Raw genomic sequence first — 18,325 nt, 5'->3', positions numbered from 1 at the left:
TAAATATTTGTTATTTTTAAATACTTGGATTAAGAAGTCCTGCATATTAATGTATCTAAACAATTAAACTTGTGATTCCAACTTAAAACGTTACTGAATAACTGGTTTGGGCTTATAATTTTAAGTTGGGAAATATATTTAGAAGTTTACAAAATGCATAAATATCAGATTTGGAAGAGTTGAGTACTTGTATGATATTGTGAAATACATATTTGGTCTTCATCCCCATTTTCTGGCATAAACTCTTAAAATCCTTGGAATCTCCAAACTGGTGTCTTTTTGTTCACTATTAGCTTGACTGGTGCCTGGGGGCTCCTGGATAGCCTCAGGGGCCAGGGCTGGTTTCCAGGGGAACCAACCTCCTGATTAGAGGGTTGGACTGAAGTCCCAACTCTCAACCTCCAGGGAGGGAAGAGGGGCTGTAGAATGAGTTGATCACTGTATTAGTCCACTCTCATGCTGCTATAAAGAAATACCCAAGACTGGGTAATTTATAAAGAAAAGAGGTTTAATTGACTCACAGTTCCACATGGCTGAGGAGGCCTCAGGAAACTTACAATCATGGCAGGAGGCACCTCCTCACAGGGCAGCAGGAGAGAGAAATGAATCCCAAGTGAAGGGGGAAGCCCCTTATAAAACCATCAGTTCTCATGAAAACTCACTGACTATCACAAGAACTGAAGGGCAGAAATGCCCCCATGATTCAATTATCTCCATCTGGTCCTACTCTAGATACAACGAGGATACAGGCATTGGGTAAATACACTTATTCCAAATGGGAGAAATTGGCCAAAACGAAGGGACTACAGGCCCCATGCAAGTCCAAAATCCAGCAGGGCAGTCAAATTTTAAAGCTCTGAAATGATCTCCTTTGACTCCATGTCTCACATCCAGGTCACCGATGCAAGACGTGGGCTCCCTTGGCCTCGGACAGCTCCATCCCTATGGCTTTGCAGGGTACAGCTCCCCTCCTGGCTGGCTCATGGGCTTGCACTGAGTGTCTGTGGCTTTTCTAGGCACATGGTGCAAGCTGTTGGATCTACCATTCTGTGGACTGGAGGAGAGCAGCCCTCTTCTTACAGCTCTTTTTGGGCCATGCCCAGTGGGGACTCTGTATGCGGGGGGTCCAACCCTACATTTCCCTTCCACAGTGCCCTAGCAGAGGTTTTCCATAAGGGCTCCACCACTGCAGCAGACTTCTGCTGCATCCAGGCACTTCCATACATCCTCTGAAATCTAGGCAAGGGTTCCCAAACCTCAATTCTTGGCTTCTGTGCATCCACAGGACCAACACCACATGTATGGCACCAATGCCTGATGCTTGCACCCTCTGAAGCAACAGGCTGAGCTGCACATTGGCCCCTTTTAACCACAGCTGGGATGCAGGGTACCAAGTCCAGAGACTGTGCAAAGCAGCAAGGCCCTGGGCCTTGCCCAAGAAACCATTTTTTCCTCCTAGGCCTCTGGGCTCATGATGGGAGGGGCTGCCGTGAAGACCTCCGACATGCACTGGAGACATTTTCACCATTGTCTTGGTGATTAACATTTGGCTCCTTGTTACTTATGCAAATTTATGCAGCTTTCTTGAATTCCTCCCCAGAAAATGGTGCTTTCTATTGCATCATCAGGCTGTAAATTTTCCAAACGTTTATGCTCTGTCACCTCTTGAACACTTTGCTGCTTAGAAATTTCTTCCACCAGATACCCTACATCATTTCTCTCAAGTTCAAAGTTCCACAGATCTCTAGGGCAGGAGCAAAATGCCACCAGTCTCTTTGCTAATAAAGCATAGCAAGAGTCACCTTTATTCCAGTCCCTAATAAGTCCCTCATGTCCATCTAAGACCATCTCAGCCTAGACTTCATTGTCCATATCACTGTCAGCATTTTGGTCAAAGCCATTCAACAAGTCTCTAGGAAGTTCCAAACTTTCCCACATCTTCCTGTCTTCTTCTGAGCCCTCCAAACTGTTCCAACCTCTGCCTGTTACCCAGTTCCAAAGTCACTTCCACATTTTTGGGTATCTTTTCAGCAGTGCCCCACTACCTGGTACCAATTTACTGTATTAGTCCATTCTCAGGCTGCTATGAAGAAATACCCAAGACTGGGTAATTTATAAGGAAAAGAGGTTTAATTGACTCACAGTTCTGCATGGCTGGGGAGGCCTCAGGAAACTTACAATCATGGCAAAAGGCACCTCTTCACAGGGCAGCAGGAGAAAGAAGTGAGTACCCAGCAAAGATGGAAGCCCCTTATAAAACCATCAAATCTGGTGAGAACTCACTATCTCAAGAACAGCATGGGGGAACCACCCCCATGATTCAGTTATCTCCATGTGGTCCTGCAGTTGATATGTGGGGATTATCACAATTCAAGGTGAGATTTGGGTGGGGACACAAAACCAAACCATATCAATCACCAAATGATGTAATCAATCATGACTACATAATGAAGCTTCTATAAAAGCCCAAAAGGCTTGGATTCAGGAGCTTCATGATACCTAACACATGGAGGTTTCTGGAGGGTAGCATGCCCAGAGACAGCATGGAAGCTCCAGGGCCCTTCCCACATGCCTTGCCTCATGCAACTTTTCATTTGTATCCTTTGTATTAATAATATCTCCAGGTAGACAGTGTCAGAATTGAATTGAATTGGAGGATACCCAGCTGGTGTCTGCTGAAGCACCTGCTGCAGAAATTGGTTGACTGCTTGGTGTGTGGGGACACCCCCACAAATCTGCTGTCAGAAGTGTTCTGTGCTGTGATAGCATAGTAGGAGAATAGAGTTTGTTTTTTCTATAGCCTCTCAACTTGCAAACATTTGTCAGATAATTTAAATCCTTAAAAATGAATACTAAATTTACAAATGCAATTTGATAAGGTCTTAAGTTATTTTAAAACACCTTTTTAAATTATTGTTAAAATATGTTAGACCTGTAAAGAGTTGAGTTTAAAATTCTTAGTTGTAAGACGGCCGAATAGGAACAGCTCCAGTCTACAGCTCCCAGCATGAATGATGCAGAAGACAGGTGACTTCTGCATTTCCAACTGAGGTACCAGGTTCACCTCACTGGGGCCTGTCGGACAATGGGTACAGCCCACAGAGTGTGAGCCGAAACAGGGCGGGGCATCACCCCACCCGGGAAGTGCAAGGGGTCAGAGAATTCCCTTTCCTAGCCAAGGGAAGCCGTGACAGATGGTACCTGGAAAATCGGAACACTCCCACCCTAATACGGTGCTTTTCCAATGGTCTTAGCAAACAGCACACCAGGAGATTATATCCCACGCCTTGTTCGGAGGGTCCCACGCCCACAGAGCCTTGCTCACTCCTAGCACAGCAGTCTCAGATCAAACTGCAAGGCAGCAGCGAGACTGGGAGAGGGGCATCCGCCATTGCTGAGGTTTGAGTAGGTAAACAAAGCCCCCGGGAAGCTCGAACTGGGTGGAGCTCACCGCAGCTCAAGGAGGCCTGCCTGCCTCTGTAGACTCCACCTCTGGGGTCAGGGCATAGCTGAACAAAAGGCAGCAGAAACTTCTGCAGACTTAAACATCCCTGTCTGACAGCTTTGAAGAGAGCAGTGGTTCTCGCAGCATGGAGTTTGAGATCTGAGAATGGACAAACTGCCTCCTCAAGTGGGTCCCTGACCCCCAAGTAGCCTAACTGGGAGACACCTCCCAGTACGGGCAGACTGACACCTCATACAGCTGGGTGCCCCTCTGAGACGAAGCTTCCAGAGGAAGGATCAAGCAGCAACAATTGCCATTCTGCAATATTTGCTGTTCTGCAGCCTCCACTGGTGATACCCAGGCAAACAGGGTCTGGAGTGAACCTCCAGCAAACTCCAATAGACCTGCAGCTGAGAGTCCTGACTGTTAGAAGGAAAACTAACAAATAGAAAGGACATCCACACCAAAACCCCATCTGTACGTCACGATCATCAAAGACCAAAGGTAGATAAAACCACAAAGATGGGGAGAAACCAGAGCAGAAAAGCTGAAAATTCTAAAAATCAGAGTGTCTCTTCTCCTCCAAAGGAATGCAGCTCCTCGCCAGCAATGGAACAAAGGGACAGAGAATGACTTTGATGAGTTGACAGAAGTAGGCTTCAAAAGATCAGTAATAACAAACTTCTCTGAGCTAAAGGAAGATGTTCGAACCCATCACAAAGAAGCTAAAAACCTTGAAAAAAGAGGAGACAAATGGCTAACTAGAATAAACAATGTAGAGAAGACCTTAAATGACCTGATGGAGCTGAAAACCATGGCATGAGAACTACGTGACACATGCACAACCTTCAGTAGCCGATTCGATCAAGTGGAAGAAAGGGTATCAGTGATTGATCAAATGAATGAAATGAAGTGAGAAGAGAAGTTTAGAGAAAAAAGAGTAAAAAGAAATGAACAAAGCCTCCAAGAAATATGGGACTATGTGAGAAGACCAAATCTATGTCTGATTGGTGTACCTGAAAGTGACAGGGAGAATGGAACCAAGTTGGAAGACACTCTTCCGGATATTATCCAGGAGAACTTCCCCAATCTAGCAAAGGAGGCCAACATTCAAATTCAGGAAATACAGAGAATGCCACAAAGATACTCCTCGAGAAGAGCAACTCCAAGACACATAATTGTCAGATTCACCAAAGTTGAAATGAAGAAAAAATATTAAGGGCAGTCAGAGAGAAAGGTCAGGTTACCCACAAAGGGAAGCCCATCAGACTAACAGCTGATCTCTCGGCAGAAACTCTACAATCCAGAACAGAGTGGGGGGCCAATATTCAACACTCTTAAAGAAAAGAATTTTCAACCCAGATTCATATCCGGCCATAACTAAGCTTCATATGTGAAGGAGAAATAAAATCCTTTACAGACAAGCAAATGCTGAGAGATTTTGTCACCAGGCCTGCCTTACAAGAGCTCCTGAAGGAAGCACTAAACATGGAAAGGAACAATCAGTAGCAACCACTGCAAAAACATGCCAAATTGTAAAGACCATCAACGCTAGCAAGAAACTGCATCAACTAACGGGCAAAATAACCAGCTAGCATCATAATGACAGGATCAAAATCACACATAACAATATTAACCTTAAATGTAATTGGGCTAAATGCTCCAATTAAAAGACACAGACTGGCAAATTGGATAAAGAGTCAAGACCCATCAGTGTGCGCTGCATTCAGGAGACCCACCTCATGTGCAGGGACACACATAGGCTCAAAATAAAGGGATGAAGGAAGATCTACCAAGCAAATGGAAAACAAAAAAAAGCAGGGTTGCAATCCTGGTCTCTGATAAGACAGACTTTAAACCAACAAAGATCAAAAGAGACAAAGAACGCCATTACCTAATGGTAAAGGTATCAATTCAACAAGAAGAGCTAACTATCCTAAATACATATGCACCCAATACAGGAGCACCCAGATTCATAAAGCAAGTTCTTAGAGACCTACAAAGAGACTTAGACTCCCACACAACAATGGGAGACTTTAACACCTCACTGTCAACATTAGACAGATCAACGAGAAAGTTATCAAGGATATCCAGGAATTGACCTCAGCTCTCCACCAAGTGACCTAATAGACATCTACAGAACTCTCCACCCCAAAGCAACAGAATATACATTCTTCTCAATAACACGCTGCACTTATTCCAAAATTGACCACACAGTTGGAAGTAAAGCACTCCTCAGCAAATGTAAAAGAATGGAAGTTATAACAAACTGTCTCTCAGACCACAGTGCAATCAAACTAGAACTCAGGATTAAGAAACTCACTCAAAACCGCTCAACTACATGGAAACTGAACAACCTGCTCCTGAATGACTATTGGGTACATAACGAAATGAAAGCAGAAATAAAGATGTTCTTTGAAACCAATGAGAACAAAGACACAATATACCAGAATCTCTGGGACACATTCAAAGCAGTGTGTAGAGGGAAATTTATAGCACTAAATGCCCACAAGAGAAAGCAGGAAAGATCTAAAATTGACACTCTAAAATCACAATTAAAAGAACTAGAGAAGCAAGAGCAAACACATTCAAAAGCTAGCAGAAGGCAAGAAATAACTAAGATCAGAGCAGAACTGAAGGAAACAGAGACACAAAAAACCCTTCAAAAAAAATCAATGAATCCAGGAGCTGGTTTTTTGAAAAGATCAACAAAATTGATAGACTGCTAGCAAGACTAATAAAGAAGAAAAGAGAGAAGAGTCAAATAGACGCAATAAAAAATCATAAAGGGGATGTCACCACCGATCCCACAGAAATACAAACTACCATCAGAGAATACCATAAACACCTCTACGCAAATAAGCTAGAAAATCTAGAAGAAATGGATAAATTCCTGGACACATACACCCTCCCAAGACTAAACCAGGAAGAAGATGAATCCCTGAATACACCAATAGCAGGCTCTGAAATTGAGGCAATAATTAATAGCCTACCAACCAAAAAAAGTCCAGGACTAAAGGGATTCACAGCCAAATTCTACCAGAAGTACAAAGAGGAGCTGGTACCACTCCTTCTGAAACTATTCCAATCAACAGAAAAAGAGGGAATCCTCCCTAACTCATTTTATGAGGCCAGCATCATCCTAATACCAAAGCCTGGCAGACACAACAAAAAAACAGAATTTTAGACCAATATCCCTGAGGAACATTGATGCAAAAATCTCCAATAAAATACAGGCAAACCGAATCCAGCAGCACATCAAAAAGCTTATTCACCACGATCAAGTTGGCTTCATCCCTGAGATGCAAGGCTGGTTCAACATACACAAATCAATAAATGTAATCCATCATATAAACAGAACCAAAGACAAAAACCACATGATTATCTCAACAGATGCAGAAAAGGCCTTTGACAAAATTCAACAGCCCTTCATGCTAAAAACTCTCAACAAACTAGGTATTGATGGGATGTATCTCAAAACAATAAGAGCTATATATGACAAACCCACAACCAATATCATACTAAATGGGCAAAAACTGGAAGCATTCCCTTTGAAAACTGGCACAAGACAGGGATGCCCTCTCTCACCACTCCTATTCAACATAGAGTTGGAAGTTCTGGCCAGGGCAATCAGGCAGGAGAAGGAAATAAAGGGTATTCAATTAGCAAGAGAGGAAGTCAAATTGTCCCTGTTTGCAGATGACATGATTGTATATTTAGAAAACCCCATCTTCTGAGCCCAAAATCTCCTTAAGCTGATAAGCAACTTCAGCAAAGTCTCAGAATACAAAATCAATGTGCAAAAATCACAAGCATTCCTATATACCAATAACAGACAGAGAGCCAAATCATGAATGAACTCCCATTCACAATTGCTTCAAAGAGAATAAAACACCTTGGAATCCAACTTACAAGGGATGTGAAGGACCTCTTCAAGGAGAACTACAAACCACTGCTCAACGAAATAAAAAAGGATACAAACAAATGGAAGAACATTCCATGCTCATGGATAGGAAGAATCAATATCGTGAAAATGGCCATACTGCCCAAGGTAATTTATAGATTCAATGCCATTCCCATCAAGCTCCCAATGACTTTCTTCACAGATTGGGAAAAAACTACTTTAAAGTTCATATGGAACCAAAAAAGAGCCCGCACTGCCAAGACAATCCTAAGCAAAAAGAACAAAGCTGGAGGCATCACACTACCTGACTTCAAACTATACTACAAGCTTACAGTAACCAAAACAGCATGGTACTGGTACCAAAACAGAGATATAGACCAATGGAACAGAACAGAGCCCTCAGAAATAATACCACACATCTACAGCTATCTGATCTTTGACAAACCTGACAAAAACAAGAAATGGGGAAAGGATTCCCTATTTAATAAATGGTGCTGGGAAAACTGGCTAGCCATATGTAGAAAGCTGAAACTGGATCCCTTTCTTATACCTTATACAAAAATTAATTCAAGATGGATTAAAGATTTAAATGTTAGACCTAAAACCATAAAAACCCTAGAAGAAAACCTAGGCAATACCATTCAGAACATAGGCATGGGTAAGGACTTCATGACTAAAACACCAAAAGCAATGGCAACAAAAGCCAAAATTGACAAATGGGATCTAATTAAACTAAAGAGCTTCTGCACAGCAAAAGAAACTACCATCAGAGTGAACAGGCAACCTACAGAATGGGAGAAAATTTTTACAATCTATCCATCTGACAAAGGGCTAATATCCAGAATCTACAAAGAACTTAAACAAATTTACGAGAAAAAAATCAAACAACCCCATACAAAAGTGGGCGAAGGATATAAACAGACACTTCTCAAAAGAAGACATTTATGCAGCCAACAGACACATGAAAAAATGCTCATCATCACTGGCCATCAGAGAAATGCAAATCAAAACCACAATGAGATACCATCTCACACCAGTTAGAATGGTGATCATTAAAAAGTCAGGAAACAACAGGTGCCGGAGAGGATGTGGAGAAATAGGAACACTTTTACACTGTTGGTGGGAGTGTAAACTAGTTCAACCACTGTGGAAGACAGTACGGCTATTCCTCAAGGATCTAGAACTAGAGATACCATTTGACCCAGCCATCCCATTACGGGGTACATACCCAAATGATCATAAATCATGCTTCTATGAAGACACATGCACACGTATGTTTAATGCGGCACTATTCACAATAGCAAAGACTTGGAACCAACCCAAATGTCCATAAATGATAGACTGGATTAAGAAAATGTGGCACATATACATCATGGAATACTATGCAGCCATAAAAAAGGATGAGTTCATGTCCTTTTTAGGGACATGGATGAAAATGGAAACCATCATTTGGAGCAAACTGTCGCAAGGACAGAAAACCAAACACCACATGTTCTCACTCATAGGTGGGAATTGAACAATGAGAGCACGTGGACACAGGGTGGGGAACATCACACACCAGGGCCTGTCGTGGGGTGGGGGGAGGGAGGAGCGATAGCAATAGGAGATATACCTAATGTAAATGATGAGTTAATGGGTGCAGCACACCAACATGGCACATGTATACATATGTGACAAACCTGCACGTTGTGCACATGTACTCTAGAACTTAAAGTATAATAAAAAATAAAAAATAAAAATAAAATTCCTAGTTGTTTAATTTATAGCTTTAATAAATCTAATATTCATCATGAGAAACAAAAGTACTCTGAATAGCCTTTTCTGAGCAAAATGGCCACTCTCAAACACACAACACAAACTGCTTTGATACATATAAACACATATACATCTCACAGAATTCACAAAAATTGTGTGACACTGGTTCCCCTCTGAAATATTGGTCATAAAAACCAGAATTCCTGGAAATTATTTAGTTCAATACCTTCATTTCCAGACAGGAATTTTAATGACTTAGCCAAGATCACCCATCTTAATACCAATATTAAGCAAGGTTTCTTATGCCTATTTCAGTGCCTATTTTGCTATATATCACATTGCCAATTCCATTTTCCAATGTAAAATGTCGAAAAATAAGAGTTCCACTGTAATTCACTGTAGTCCACATTAAGATAAAAATGATTGACATTAATTAAGTGGACAGAAAGGCAACAACCCCAACATTATTACTCAGTGTTAGACAAATTCATTCAAAATATTAATGGCTCTGCCAAATGGGAGAAGATAAAACAGAGTACTTAATACTGAATGGTCTACAGGATCTGCCTCTACAAAAAGAGTCAAAGATTATGAATGCTTAAAACACACCTAAATATACTCTCTCCCCCTACTATTATATTGCTAAGAGCAGTGGCCAACTGGGTGCCAAAAACACACTGAAATGTGCAAGATGTACAAATTAAGTGTAGAACTTCCTTTTAAAAATAGTGACAGTGTCTCGCTATGTTGCCCAGGCTGCTCTCAAACTCTTGGCCTCAAGTGATTCTCCCACCTCAGCCTTGCAAAGTGCTGGGATTACAGGCATGAGACACTGTGCCCAGCTCAGAATTTCTTTTTTAAGAGCACTGAACAGTGAAAAGACTTAGAACAAAATAAAAATTTAGGTGACCATTACATACTGGAAACCAGTACCTGATGAACAATACTTGTATTTTCTATTCAAATTACAAAAGTTACCCACTTATTTTCCACTATCTGATTTAAATGCATAAGCCCTGCCAGTGATTACTCTTGAGGTTTCTGGGTGACAAAGGACAGCTGTGCTGTAACAGTTTAACTTTTCCCAAAGTGGGTAAAAGTGCATAGACACACACCGTTCCGTCTGGTGACTTAGTTTAAACTTATTCTCTATTCTACTTGGATTACTTCACTGGACTCTCAGCTGATTCCAGAGCAGCTGACAATATTACCAGCAGATCATAATAGATCATAAACCCTTCCTGTAATTGTGATTCACATCGTCATGCAACTTATCTGCAGAACTTTTTCGTTTTACAAAATTGAAACCCTCTATCTACTAAACAACAACTTCCTTTCCCCTATCCCCTGGCAACCACCACCTACTTTGTGTTTCTACAAATCTGACTACTTTAATGTTTTATTTTTTCAAGTCCAAGGTGAGCAAGAAGATCTGGGAAAGTTTGGAATTTCCTAGAGACTTGTGTAATTTCAATGTGAATATTTTAACACTGACACTACTGAAGAGTATACTTAAAAATGGTTAAAATGTCTATACCCAGTGGTTATGACTGTAATCCCAGCTACTCACAGGAGGCTGAGGGGTGAGGGTCAGTTGAGCCCAGGAGTTCAAGTCCAGCCTAGGCAACATAGTAAGACCCTGTCTCTGAAACAAAAAAATTTTTTAATGGTTAAGATAATAAATTTTATATTATGTGTTTTTTACCACAATTTTTTTTAAGCTAGATGGATAAATATTTCACTTTGTTTTCTCTCCAGTAAGGGAAGACAACCAAATGTTGAGAAACAAGCTGGGAAACCGAGCCATTTACCCCACAGTTTAGTCTTCTTAAATTCTGACAGCTTATCCTTAACACTAAAAATTGCACAATTTCATCCAGGAGCGATAGGTTCAAGCTATTCAAGATGCCAAATACATTTCTAATAGGACTCTTGAAAACGCCGCTTGGCATCACAGAAATGGTCATACCAGAATTATCACAGTCATGAGGTAACCTTATTATTTCACTTAAAAACTCAAGTGAATAATTTGGCTAGCACTTTGCAAGGTAAAAATGCAATCTTTTATACAATACTCCTTTCCTTGTGCAGCAATGTAAAGGTTTTGTTTTGGATTGATAACTCTCACTATCTCCTTCACCACTGGCTCAAGATCTGGAAGTACATTGTAGCCAAAGACTGCTTTCTTAATATACTTGTAGCTGTTCTCCATCAGAATGGATTTCAATACATCTTTTCCAGTCTATGTTACGAAGTGATTATCAATTAAATCTAACACTTAATGTCAACTAACTTCTAATACTTAGTGATTATGATGTGCAAGGTACATTTTTAAGTGCGTTAAGTATACTAACTCATTTAGCCCTCACAATCACCTCATGGCTCTATTATTCTTCTCATTTTCAAGATAGGGAAACTAAGGCACAAAACTAGACATTAGAGAGCAGTTTGGCTACACAGTCAGGATCAGCAAACTTTTTTCTTAGGGCCAAAACAACATATACTTCAGTTTGTAGATGATCTGTTGTAACTACTCAACTCTACTGTTATAGCATAAAAGAAGCCATAGATATATAAACAAATAAACATGCTATGTTCCAATAAAACCTTATTTATAGACACAAATCCAAATTTCATATAATTCTCACACATCACAAAATATTACTTCTTTTGAATTTCTTTTCAAGCATTAAAAATGTAAAAATAATTCTTAGCTCGTGGGGCATACAAAAACCTCCATGGGCCATAGTTTGCTGATCTCTACTCTAAATGAAAAATTATTTTCTTCTCTAACCAATAACCCAAACAAAAGGTCATCAAGCTCTTCTCATTCATACTTGCCAACTACAAATCTATCACCGCCAACACCACCAGTTTCTTTCAACAGTAAAGCAAAGTAGCTGCTAGTAAACATAGGCCAGTAATTGCTCTTTCACAATGTATGAAATCAAGGCACATTCAACAGTGGCATTTAGTAACAAAATTCTGAAAACAGCTTCTCTAGCTTGCTCTCCAAGCAAAATAATTATAATTAATTTTTTAAAGTAGTTTTACAATTTTGGATTATACCTTCATGTTTTTTGGTGTCTTCCCCCTCAGTGAGAAAATGTATCCATTTACACTAGAAAACAATGGTTTAGGATTATTGTAAAAAATGCAATTGGTTCCATAAAAATTCCTAGAAAAATATAAAAACTTCTTGGCCTGGCGTGGTAGCTCAAGCCTGTAATCCCAGCACTTTGGGAGGCCGAGGCAGGAGGATCACCTGAGGTCGGGAGTTCCAGACCAGCCTGACCAACATGGTGAAACCCTGTCTCTACTAAAAATACAAAATTAGCCAGGCATGGTGGCGCATGACTGTAACCCCAGCTACTCAGAAGGCTGAGGCAGGAGAATCGCTTGAACCCAGGAGACGGAGGTTGCAGTGAGCCGAGATTGCGCCATTGCATTCCAGCCTGGGCAACAAGAGCGAAATTCCATCTCAAAAAAAATAAAAATAAAAACAAATAAATAAATAAAATTAGATAAATAAAAATAAAAACTTCAATAGACATGTCACTATTTGACATAAAAGATAACTGACTAGGGACTAGGAACAGAGTCTGTTAGTACAATAAAGGAAAAATTTAAAAATAGATACAAACATGAAGCCTGTGTCTTACTGTCTCTCTAAAAAGGTAGATTAATTGTAAGAAAAATCATAGAAAGTAAAAATAAAACAATCTAGATCACCCTTTCAAAACACAAAGATACCCCAAAGTTTACATTTCTTCACATCTCCTTGTACTAGATGTTTTTCCTTAAAATGTTTAGCTATAAATGTATAACAAATAAATACAATTGTCTCTCCCCGGAAGCTGTACTTTGCTGCCTTATAATATGCTATAGTTTCATATCCAGCTATTAGAAAAAGTTGAAAAAGTTTCGTTTCCAAATTTAAAACACTAAATTTATTTAGATTATTCGATTATTCGTTTTTGTTTTTGTTTTTGTTTTTGAGATGGAGTTTTGCTCTTGTTGCCCAGGCTGGAGTGCAATGACACGATCTCGGCTCACTGCAACCTCTGCCTCCCAGGTTCAAGCGATTCTCCCGCCTCAGCCTCCCGAGTAGCTGCAATAGATAATGGGCATGCGCCACCACGCCCAGCTAATTTTGTTTTTAGTAGAGACAGGGTTTATCCACGTTGGTCAGGCTGGTCTGGAACTCCCGACCTCAGGTGATCCGCCCGCCTTGGCCTCCCAAAGTGCTGGGATTACAGGCGTGAGCCACTGTGCCTGGCCCTAGATCATTCTTAAATCCCTGTTTCTCTTTGTGTGGTCTGAGATCTCTGAATGTTCCCAACTACCAAGTTAAGAAAACGGTGCTCCTAGTGAGCTATGGCAGAAACAATCACTGGCATATTTATTGAGAAAAACTGAACTTAATTTTTTTGGCTTTAAAGTTCTGTCTGTTCTGCTAATAGTATCTTGTAGAAAAAGAACTAAAAATTAAATAATACCAAAAAAATCTGGCAGATGAAAACAAAAATTAGCAGAATTTGAAAGCAGTATGCCTTATGCCCTAGACATGGGGAAAACACACAAACACACACACGTGTGCATGCAGACACGCACACTAATCCTATCGTAAATTGTAAGTTCCATCCATCAATATATCTGGACTAACTTTTCTTAACACTCTTTCAGGAGATGAAAACTAAACATTTATAACAATAGGAGTGCTGCCTTCTTTCTACTGTCTGCCTAAAAATCAGTCCGTCCTATGGCTGTTTACATTGTGGGCAAATTACTAATGGGAAAAAGAATTAACCATTTTTTTGTAAAGCTCTAAGATGGCCAATTGGCCTCAAGTTTTAGCTTTTCTACTGGTATGCCTGAAGGGATGGGGAGTTGGGAACACCTCTACTTACTCACAATGACAGAAAAACCCCCTTTGGCTTTTTCCCAGAGAAAATGGGCAAGTTAATTCCTGCAGTGTTTGCAATTCAGTTCCATAGCTCTCCCACCTTTCATTTTTGGTGGATGGAGAGAATGTTGGCGAGAAGGGAGAAAGAAGGGCTTAGTATTCAAACATTGCCTATAAATTTAGAAAATGTTAATTAAGAAGGATCAGAAAGAATATGAATGTTTTTAATGAGGCTTACAGTTTTCCATATACAAGCTGCCCCCAAAGGACTCAGAAAAGGCCCTGATATCAATGGCCATGGCTCCAGGGATTTAGCCCTCTTGCCAGTCTCCTTTGGGGATTGAGGTAAAGCATTCCAGTTAGAAGTCTCCTTTCAGAGGATGGAGCTGCAGAGGAAAAGGAGAAAAGTACTCTCAATGTTGAGATTCAGGCATACTTTCCCACAGGAAAACAAAAAACAAAAAACAAAAAACATAATATTCTACTGAGCTAACTACACAGGTCCAAACTAATTTCAGAGGGCCAGCTGGGAACCTGTGTAACAAACTCACAGTGCATTTTCCCCAAAGGCAACTGGTTTACAAGTGAGCTATTGGAACTTGAGCCTACCTGTATTTCTGCAAATGTCTGCTATATAAATATTTTAATATAATAGAATAATTAAAAATAATAGATATTATCTTTTTTAAAAATCTGTATATATCTTTTAAAAATCTGTTTATGTCACTCCATAACCTACATTTGAATTAATATTTATATTTTTAGCTACAATAGAATGCTCTTCTTAGGGAGGTAACAGTCAAAATTTATGCCACATCACCCAGCTGAAAAGAGACTAAAATAATATAGCACACGCAACTCATCGGCAACAGGTATTGAGTCTATTACTCGGGACAGAAGTCACTATGCCAGGAGCTAGAGATGAGCAGCTTGATCCATATGAAGCCAGGTACAGTGACATTCGCCTGTAGCCCCAGCTCTTTGGAAGGCTGAGGTGGGAGGACTGCTTGAGCCCAAAAGTTCAAGGCTGCAGTGTCCTATGACTGTACCTGTGAGCAGCCACTGCACTCCAGCCTAGGCAACATAGGAAGACCCTGTCCCTTAAAAACACACAAACACATACACACATACACACACACACATGCATGAGAAGGGCACAGACACGAAAAATAAGGGATGAAGAAAAAAACCCAACAAATAAATGTGAGGATGTATACTGATGGACTAAAATAATCATATGTACATTATAGAATTTTTCCTATACTTTTATTTAAAGAAAGAAAATCATTTATACAATTTACAAATTTATACAATCTATAAATTCTGGTGAAAGTCAATGTCCTCATAATTAAAATGTTACGTATATCTTTTCTACTCTATTTCATGAAATGATTTTGTCCAATTTATTCACATATTTTTAGCAACAGAAGTTTCTTCATCACAGAAGTCATTATGAGTTATCTAACAGGTTTACACAGCACATCTACATCATCACTTCAGTATAAGTTTGAGTTCTAACACTTTCTGAATGTATGTATGATGCTGTTCCTAGGAATTCTGTGTATCCAAATGTCCATTTGTACTTAATCAGGACTTTTCTTTTTTTCACTCATCACAGAAGTACATATTCTTATCTCCATAAGCTACTTTTTAACTTAATCCAACAAGTGTTAATGACATCCAACACTTGCAAATTATTAAGTTATAACCCTAGTAACAGTTACGATTAGCTATGCTAAATTTTAAAAAACTGTTTAAAAATCAAGTCATGTTGCTACAAACACACACACAAAAAAACAACTGGATGAAAAACAGTAACTGGACAAGTGGCAAGTAATACAAAAGACCTTGTAATAAGTCAGATAATATAATTCTTTCTTGGCTGAGGGATACTTTCGGGTCAGGGGGCACCTAGCCTAATAATCAAATATATATAGTCATATGGTAGACTAGAGATAGAATGCTTCAAAACAAGAGCAAGATGGTAAGAGGGGAAAAAAAAAAAAAACACTGAATGTACAGCGGAGCGTTCCCCCAGTTTCCAAAAGCATCTTTAGATTACTGTAGAGAACAAAAGAAGTAATAATTTTCATGTAATCCCAAAGGGTATCCAAACGATTACTATCTAGAAGAATTTATTAAAGATAGCACACTTTGAAATTTTTCAAAAATGAAGGTAACAAAGAGATAGGCCCCAGAATACAACATACCCAACAATCTAAACTTTATAGATAGAAATGGTGATTCACAAAAACCTTTTACAAAACTAACTCATCCTATCCTATGTGTTGAAATGGTTTTCTGATGAGATTAAGGTACCTATTCCCAAACCATCAAGTAGCAGCAAGCCAAAAGTGTAATGTTTTTAAAAACTGCTATGTCTGAGAATTATAACTGGTTATTAAAATAAAGCAGAAAGGTAGAGGTATGTATGCATATTAAAGAAATAGTCTGGTACAGGTTTGTCTCCCAGTATTATCCAGATGGTATCATCTGGAGACTGCATGCCATTCTTTACCCCAATATTCCCAAAGTAAAAACTGAAAGAATGGCTATATAAGAATATAACTTGAGAGGCACTAACAATGTTCTGATTTATATGTGATTTTCTTAGTAAACCTAACCATTCTGGAAAAAGGAAAAGGTGCCCCACACTAAGAATTATCTTAATTAATATTTCCTTTTGTAAATTAGTAACAATATTTTACTGTATAAATCACTCTTTTATTTATCAGTCTAAGTAAATCCCTCAGTAAATTGATAAACACTGAATTTCTAAATGGTAAATATGAGGACCAAACCTGTCTCATAGCAAGTCCAACTTAAACAGCTTTACCTATCCTGTTTCTCCCACTTGTTCCTGATATATTCTATTGCAACATTTTTTCAGGATTCACAAGTAAAAGTAAGCATTCATTAACAAATTCTGTCAACATGACACTGCAATTCTGAAGAATAGCAGGTAGGTTATTGTTTTAACATACCTCACAAAATGCCAGTTCAGGATACATTTAATGGGATTACCTTTTGAGCAAATACATTAAAAACAATGAGATTCTCCTTGCTCCTATATAAAAGTATAACTATACTCTTATAGACGTAGTATAATAAGCAAGCACAAAATAAGTAATAACACAATAGCTCAAATTTAAAGCTTTTAAGAATCAAAATAATTCAATAACGAAAGTATTAGGTCAAAGGAAGAGTCAAACTATGAGAATTAAGTAAAAATAAATATTTTAAAATGAAATATTAATATATACAAAAGTTAGATCAAAAATTATTTTGCTTATACTCTTTTCTGTTTCACTAACATTTAGTAGAAGAAACCGCAAGCTGAATTCCTAACACAAGAATGAAAATCAGGCCAGGCGCAGTGGCTCACGCCTGTAATGCCAGCACTTTGGGAGGCCAAGGTGGGAGGATCACTTGAGGTCATGAATTTGAGACCAGTCTGGCCAACATGGTGAAACCGTCTCTACTAAAAATACAAAAATTAGCGACTTGGTGGTGCACGCCTGTAATCTCAATTACTCGGGAGGCTGAGGCAGGAGAACCGCTTGAACCTGGGAGGCAGAGGTTGCAGTGAGCCAAGATCGCACCACTGCACTCCAGCCTGGGCAACAGAGTGAGACACTGTCTCCCAGAAAAAGAAAAAAAAAAAAAAAGAGAGAGAATGAAAATCAATAATATATATAAACTGTAAAGAGTATATTAGCTCTCATAAGAGCATTACTAGAACCCAAATATCATTTCCATCACACTTGCCCTGAGCTCAATTTGCTTGAAACAGAATGATAGTATTGCATGCTGTATAATCCATTTCTACCTTTAAACAAAAGTACTACAATTACACATATTTAACATACTATATTTAAGGTGAAGTAAATGTGAAAGATGCCTAACAGAAAAAAATTAAAAACTGTAGAAAAGCATATCCTACTACCACCATAAAGGCAACTAAGACACACGTAAAGAACAGGAGCTTGATCCATTCATGCAACAATTTACTGAACACCTATTAAGTCTCAGATATTCTACTAAGCAATGATAATACAGAAATAAACATGATCCTTTCTCTCTTTGAGCTTCTTAGAATGACAAATTTAGTGTTTTACTGAGCACTACATACACTGGATTATATTGTCACAATCCTTTGAAGAAAGTACTGTTATTATCTTCATTTTAAAGGAGAAAACTGAGGCCATGAAGTCATATGCCCACAGCTGGTAAGCAGCAGAAAGTGAAGTGATACCCAGTCTGACTCCACAGCCTGCGTTTTTAAGCACTAAACTATACTGTCTCCCTCCAATGC

At 39.2% G+C, this 18,325-nt stretch overlaps 1 protein-coding gene across 13 annotated transcripts in view; it reads right to left on the bottom strand.

The window, feature by feature from the left end:
• Nucleotides 1-18,325, bottom strand: part of PCNX1 (pecanex 1) — a 196,746-nt gene that overhangs the window by 159,498 nt on the left and 18,923 nt on the right. The window contains exon 1 of one of the 13 annotated variants that reach the window (XM_054530279.2): nucleotides 14,249-14,307. The exons of the other annotated variants lie outside the window; for them this stretch is intronic. The gene's annotated coding sequence lies outside the window, so the exon portion shown is untranslated. Of the gene's footprint in view, nucleotides 1-14,248; nucleotides 14,308-18,325 lie in introns of those variants that run through there. 13 annotated transcript variants of the gene reach the window in all.

This window comes from Pongo abelii, chromosome 15 (genome assembly GCF_028885655.2).
Source record: "Pongo abelii isolate AG06213 chromosome 15, NHGRI_mPonAbe1-v2.0_pri, whole genome shotgun sequence".
Classification (NCBI taxonomy): Eukaryota; Metazoa; Chordata; class Mammalia; order Primates; family Hominidae; genus Pongo; species Pongo abelii.
This window is presented reverse-complemented; position numbering and strand designations above follow the sequence as displayed.